The sequence below is a fragment of the Centroberyx affinis genome, unplaced genomic scaffold, assembly GCF_046629955.1.
Source record: "Centroberyx affinis isolate AG114_WGS23_722 - 3 ecotype Tasmania unplaced genomic scaffold, CSIRO-AGI_Caff_v1 ptg006147l_1, whole genome shotgun sequence".
Taxonomy (NCBI): domain Eukaryota; kingdom Metazoa; phylum Chordata; class Actinopteri; order Beryciformes; family Berycidae; genus Centroberyx; species Centroberyx affinis.
The window spans coordinates 29,905-37,380 of NW_027283123.1; positions in this window are offsets into that span (position 1 = coordinate 29,905).

Genomic DNA, 7,476 nt, shown 5'->3' on the forward strand with positions numbered 1-7,476 from the left:
TGTCAACACACAGAGCAATGCTTTTGTCAGCCTTGTTGGCTAATGTTGGCTAACTGAGCCAATTCATGTACTATCTACAATCCATTAATTGTATCTATCTACAATAAGTCTCAAATGGAAAGTGGAGGTAAAAAAATACTACCATACATAGCCACAGTGATGTCAGCTGGTAAGTTGTGAAATTACCAATGGGTTACGTTGCTGGTATATTTTGTGTTAGCTGGGACTTATTGATATGCTTTTTCCATCTCTTTGCACTATCGACAGTGCAAGAACCTACACCACAGCAGGGTGCCAGCACCCATTTAGCTCCCCCTGACATGAATGGACGTTGTGTGCTTCTATCTCTACAGCAAAAGAACCTTGTTTGAGGGTGTTTTTCCTGCCGAGCTTCATTAAGCCAGCCTTGTGTTTCAGCTTAATTGTCTCTGGGCAAGCAGAGCATCCTGACAAACACTATCAGCATCCAAGCATGTAATGGATTGAGGCGAATCCCTCAGACAGACAGAGGGACAGCAGGTATTACCGTTGCTCTAGTCTGCACTTCTGCTCAGAGCTGCCGACCGTAAAACAACAATGACACAGAGGCTGTGTGTTCAGCAGCACGGGCCTGCTTGGAGCTCAGGGCCGACACAGCTATTTGACACAAGACAAAGATGAACTAAGCATGGATGCAGTGCTGTTATCACAACCAACTGCAAACATTAACAACGACACCAATCACAGCCAAAGCCAAACACCTTGCTGGCCGCGGGAGATAAATTCTGTGCCTTGTATCAAATCCATACTATTTTAGGTGTAAATTTCATTTCGGCCTGCCACCGAGTTTATGAATGACTGACAAGAGAGCTGAAGGTAAATAAAGATGTCAGCAGTGCTGGTTCTTGGATGAAATCCAGAATGTAAACAGGAGAAGTGGAGTATTGATCATGGGCAGGATTAGCTGGCCCAGCATACAGCTGAATCACTAACAGCCAATGAAGAAGTTGGGAGCACAGAGGAAAACAGCAAACAGGCTGTGGCTGAGGTCTTGTTTTAAGGCAATGTATGGCCGTATCCTTTTCCTATAAGGCTCATAAACATTAAAGCCGCAGTGAGCAAGATTTTTTTGTATAAATACACATTAGTCTTATCAGCCTAAAATCACAAAGAGAAGAACCATCCCACAATTAGGTTCCAGGAGTACACAGTTAAGTGATGTCATGTTACATGATTTCTGGGTATTGACTTTACAATTCAAACAGTTACCTCTCGCTGCCATTTGGGGTTGCCAGTGTGCAAAATTGCCTAGTGTAGCTTTAAAGTCCCCATGAAATGAACTCCCATTACTTTTACTTCCTGGAGTATCTTTAATGGTGACCTCATACTGTACCATCACAGATTTTTGAACTAGCCCGCCCCTCCGTCCCTCCCATCAAATAAAACTGCCTTTCTCTCCCTAACTGATATTCCATTGGTTAAGACTTTTGAATGATCCCTCCCTGCATTATGTACCGTCCTAACATCCTGTTTCAACAGGAAATACATCAAATAAAGGAAGTAAAGATTCTGTTTCATGGGGTCTTTAAATAACAGGCAGAACTTACATGTGCTCATACAGTGCAAAGCATCACAGTTATGGATTCTGTGATCACAACAGTTGCCCATATGAAATGAGTCTTTGAAATACCAAGAAGACCAGCTGAAATCCAAATCTAGCCATAAACACAACCTTTTAAAAAGTTCCCAGCTGCAGTGGCATTTCAATCAGGACCCGGATTGCTGCAGTGATATGACTCATCTCCCCTTCTGTTCTCCACTCCTCTCCCCTGGTTGTCCCATTGTCTGCACCTAACCATTGTTTACATCTCTCCCCTCCAGCCCCTCATCTCTCCTTTCTCCCCAATTCATTTCCTTGGCTGTGTCTGGCGGCGCACACAGAGCCTGATTGCAGAGTGTTTCCTGAACTAATAGGGGTCACATTAGCCTGGCAGGAAACACAATGCCATTATGGAAATGCTCAGTCAATTACTGGGCAACGAGTAAACACCCCCTCTGTCATTTTTGACTCTCATATTTGCGCTCTCCTAATGGTGGCAATGCATGGCTGTTATCATCTCAGGGGCATCTTATCTGCCTCTCCCGGAGGACTTCGGCAATATGCTTGAGGTCAATTGTGTCATTGTTGGGTTGCTCTGGATAAGAGCATCTGGCTGCCAAATGAGAAGTGTAAATGTGAATTTTGCCAGCTGCTTGTCACTGGAAGGGGATAATGGATTCAACTTGTGTGATTTCAGCATCCACACATCACGTAGCCTTAATGGCAGTACTATGCTGACAATATCTTAAAAATATCTCATTTACACACAAGTAGGACACTAGATGTGTCCTTTGACCTAATCTCCTTTTCTGCAGCGACTGGAGGTAATTTAAAACGTTGAAAATATGGAGGTATGGTAATAACTACTTTAACATATTTAGAGGTGCACTGCAATAACTGGATCACAGATGACTCCAGTTTATTTCCACACATTTTCCACCATCTAATAGAGCATTAGTGGAAGCTCATTGTAGCCTGAGTCATAACAGCTATATCTTTTATGGACACTGTGCTTTGGGTAATATTCGCGCTACAATCTATGCTTATGGGAATGTCACCGCAATGAGGTTTAAATATGGGAGACTAGAAATGTTTCTTAAATTACCATTTCCGCTAAACAGAATATGAGCTCACTGGCTGGGTTCATTTAATGTTATATTAAACTATTTGAACCCACTTCAATAATGAATTGAAATACAAGGTAACAAAAAAAAGTGCACTTATAAAGTAAGCTCCCTGTAAAACATAAAACCAATGTTTTGAGAACTGCCATATAGTCCTAAATACATACTGTAGGATATGAGGGAGACACTGGGCTCAAGTATGTCTAATTACTTGGCCTTTACTTGCTCTATTAGTAGTTTTTAATTAATTATTCAACCACTAAACTCAGATTAGGGCCGATGGCTACAGTATAGACAACAGAACATACTTAGAGAGATTGCTCTAGGCGCGTTTTCCACAATGGGGAGTTTGTTAACATTTTAATCCCATTTGTACAATGCTGTACCTATCGCCTGTACCTTACATAAAACATGATATAGCTCTATCAGTGGTGTTATAATCTATGAAATGGGCAAAAAAAGATAAGCCGCTTAAAATAAACACAAATTGACAGTGTCTTTTGTTGCTTGCTTGCACAATATTGCACCATGCCAGTCATAATCAAGACTAGACAGCCGTGTGAGGTGAGGTCACGCCAGGAAAATAACTCAGAATTTCAACTTCAGAGTTCACCATTTACCTAAAATAAACCCGTGCCTCCTTGGGTTGGTCTATTTCTGTCTGTCAGTGTTCCTGAGGTTTCTCCGCGCACGGGGGCCTCAGAAGTACTCAGACGATGATGACAATGGGAAAAAAAAAAGAAAAACTCAGCTTTCCAGCAGAGTAGCTCTTGGCAAGGTATGTACGAGAGCTAGAACACTGTCAGTTTGAGTTAAAGATATGTACGCAGGGGTGGGGACTGCTCTCTGCTGAGTCATTTCACTGCATGATATTAGGCTGACAGAGACAAATGCCCATGGAGTGTCAGTCAAAAATGACCTCGTCCCCACGCTTTGATTCAATTAGCTTTCCAAGCAGTGTCCAAAAAAGGAGCCAAAGGCAGTGTTCATTCCAGTTAAGTGATGGGGCCAAATCAGATTGTACTTTTGCTGACAGCATCACCTTATTCCTATCAAGGTACGTGGCACGGTCTTGTGATATGTCAGCTGGCTGTCACATTATCACTCAATTCGCAGAGAGAAAATGCACTTGGAACATGCCCTTAATTTACCCTGGCAGCTATTTGGATGATCAGTTTTTGTCTTTAAATCAAAATTTGCAGATTGATCAGAAATGTCTGTCTGAGCAGAGGTGAAAAACAGCAGAATAGTGGGAATGCATGTGGATTCATTAGTCTCAAACTGAGGGAAACAGCTTTAATCACTTTACGAAACATCAACATCAACATCAAAAGAGTTCCTCCATGCTATAATCGGTGATTTGGGTCAGATGGCCAGCTCCCACTGCATCATGGGCCAAGTAGACTGGGGAGGGGGGACAGAGGAGGATGGCTAGCTGGTCAGAGGAGGAGGAGGAGGAGGAGGAGGAGGAGACAGAGGGGGTCACTGAGCTGGGTTCCTGTGGCTTAGCATGGCAAATCCTCTGTAATCCTCCAACCAGTCCCATGGTGCTGTTTACTGTATGTAGGTAAAGCTATTATGGACCCAGACCAAGCCCGCCCCGCTATCATGTAAGCTACATCCTACGGCTGCTGGTTCTTCCCTATTGTTCACCTCTTCTTTTTTTTTTTTTTTTTTTTTTAAAGAGAACACTGGTGAGGAAGTTCATCCTTCATAAGTATCTTTTGAGATTATCATCATTAGATGGTAGGATATCAGTGAGGGAGCCAGACAAAAGGGATGACAATCACACAGAGAAGAGTGAGAAAACAGATCAGTCTTCTGGGTATTCATACCAAATGGGGGAGGGAGGGAGTGGACTGCAGTCAGTCAGACAGACATCATTTAGTGAAGCATGATCAGCTTCCCTTTGATACAAAATACAATATGAACAACAGGCACCTTCTTGGTGATTCCAGATCATCACTCTTACACTAAAGCATTGTTCAGGATCTGAATCTGAGGAAAAACCCGTGGTGCATCTTTGTCAGCAAAGTTTCAAACTTACTGAGGGGGTTTTGCGAGTATAAAAACAATAACGGCAGAACGTATTTCTTGGAAGCTTTGAAAAGATTTTTCAGCTGGATTCCAGGAATCACATGGCAACAGGGGGCAACAAATCACTGTCACAGACCTTGTCATTATCTAATTGCTTTCTTGTGGATTCAAGACCTCTCTTTCTTTTACAATTGCATTTCATTAACGTTTTGCAACAGCAAACATTCTGAATAAAATGGATGCTCCCCAAAGCCAACATTACCACAGAGTAGAGGCCTTGGCTTTTGAGAAAACTAATAATTGCAACAGCTGAAAAAAAAATTTACTGACTAAATCCCTTAATCTAGCACTTTTATTGCTGGCACAAGAGCTGAATTCAAAATGCACAGCCGCTTGCCAACGTTGGCAAGCATTTCCTTACCCTGTTCTAAATCAATACCAGTGAGTGGTAAGTGAATGAGATAATTTCAGGTCTACTGTAGATCATGGTTGGTCTTTTTGCAAACAACAGATTACACAACTTTGAGTTATTTCACTTAAATAACAAATTTTGCTGATTGACTAACTGATGGATTGGGAGTAGAGTCAGGTATCATTCAGTCAAGTAATTCTCTGTCTTGCATTCTAAGGATGCATAATGCATTTATTTTAATCACTCACAGCAGAATATTGATCTGATAAATTAGGTGAATTGCACAGACTGCCTCTCTAGAGCAGGTGCCCTTATTTATCAAGCAAGATACTGACACAGTAATGTGGGCAGTGTCTTTAAGGCAATGAAAAACCTTCCAGCTGTAAAACAGACAGTAGCTACTGAGTCTTTGGCATGTATGTTTTGTTTAGTAAGTGAGTTTGAGTCAAATTTTTTGACGTCTTTCAATGTTTTACACGTAGAACAAAATCGGGGAAAGTTTGTATACTATTGAAAAAAAACAACATTTTGCCTGGAAAATTACACATCATTAGTTTGAACAACTAGAAGCTCCATCTGATATTCTAAGAAGGTGCTGAATAGCATCAAACAGTGAAAGTGTGGCCCATGATCACAGGGAAGCTGTTTTTGGTTCTATAGAAATCCTTTTTTAAGATACGATACAGAAATCATCCTCACATGACACATATAGCATCATCTTAGACCCAAATGTGTCTTTACTCTTGTTCATTGCAGCAACATGCCTGAGTTCATCTGAGGTTTGGATTATCAATAGCCAATTAGGTTACGGAGGCAGATGCTTAGGCTGCTTCACTGCCAGCAACGGCAACTCTCTGTGGTCTGTTTGTTTTGAGAGCCATCAAAGAACCACTGAGAACCATAGGTATTACAAACAGGACCAATAACAGTTGGAATCATTATAGAACAAAAGAAGAACCATCAATGGCTCTTTGGGGACAATATTACAGGACTGTGAATAGTTTTTTACAGATGTACTTATAAACCACAGAACCACCAGAGGGGCACTAGTATCTGTATGGCGCCACTAAAGGGCTATATGGAACCACTAATTGACCTTCAAATAGTCCAGCCATTTAGAGGTTCAAGAGGTTCTTCAAATAGTGACAGCTCTACACAAAGGCATTTTGTCCAAATTAGCATCATAACAACCATCTCATTATAGAGTGTAAAAGCAGAGAGAAAGAGAGAGAGAGAGATTAAGTTTGCATTTTAATTTCATTTCAAAACACACGCATAATTAAAGTTGCGGATTGGACACAACACAAAACATCTTTTCAGGAAAGCAAATACTCTGCCTGGCAACAAGTCGGGGCTGGTATTAGCAGTACAGTGTTTGTCTGTGTTCCTCTGGGTAGCAGAGAGGTTCTCGGCTCTACCTGAGAGCTGTGTGTGTGTGTGCATTAATGAGGCTGCACAGATAGATGAGATAGATGCAGCTGTTACAACACCACATGACTTTAGAGCCTTTCACTGATGGATCTGCCTGATACAGAATTTTCTCTTGGCCATCTCGATAAACATCACACCTCTCTTATAGCATATCGGCCTATCAACAGGACGAAACAATGCATCAAAGGATGAGATTTTGTCAAAAGCACGGTGAGGTGTGCTTGAAGTATAGATAAGGAAACATCCACAAAATAAATTGAGGATAGTTTATTAGAAGTCTTCTAATTGAGTTTGTTCTTTTTAAAATAACATGTATGTAATTATTTCAGCTGAGTAAATGGAGTTCAGTTTCAGCAACTATGAATCTTAATCAATTGGCAACAGCAAGCGCTCACTGATGATGGCAGGATGAAGGTTTAATCAAAACCAGCAAGACCATGCATAATTAGATCACCAGAATCATCATTCAACGTGTGTATGTGTGTGTGTGTGTGTATGCTCCCACGTATTTGTGCATGTGTTTTGCCCCTACAGTCCTTTATAACTAATGCTAGAAACAACTTTTCATGTTTACTCCAATATGATTGCTTCTCAACAAGTGGGATTTCATTTCAATAAATTACGTCAAATTTCCATTTGATGACATGAGGGTGCTGTTATGTAAATTGCCAAACATTTTTTTCTTGAAAAGTATAGTCTGTGTTTACTGATTAGAAATGATAGGGTAGCTACTTCTCCGTGTATTTTTGGCAACAATTAATTTTCCAATAGTTGTAGGATCAACAGCACCCTTGGGTGTTAAGAACCATACAGAAAGAAAATGCTTCATATCAAATGGGGGAAAACTTCATATCCATCATGACCACCGTGTGAATCATATTGTGACTCTTGAG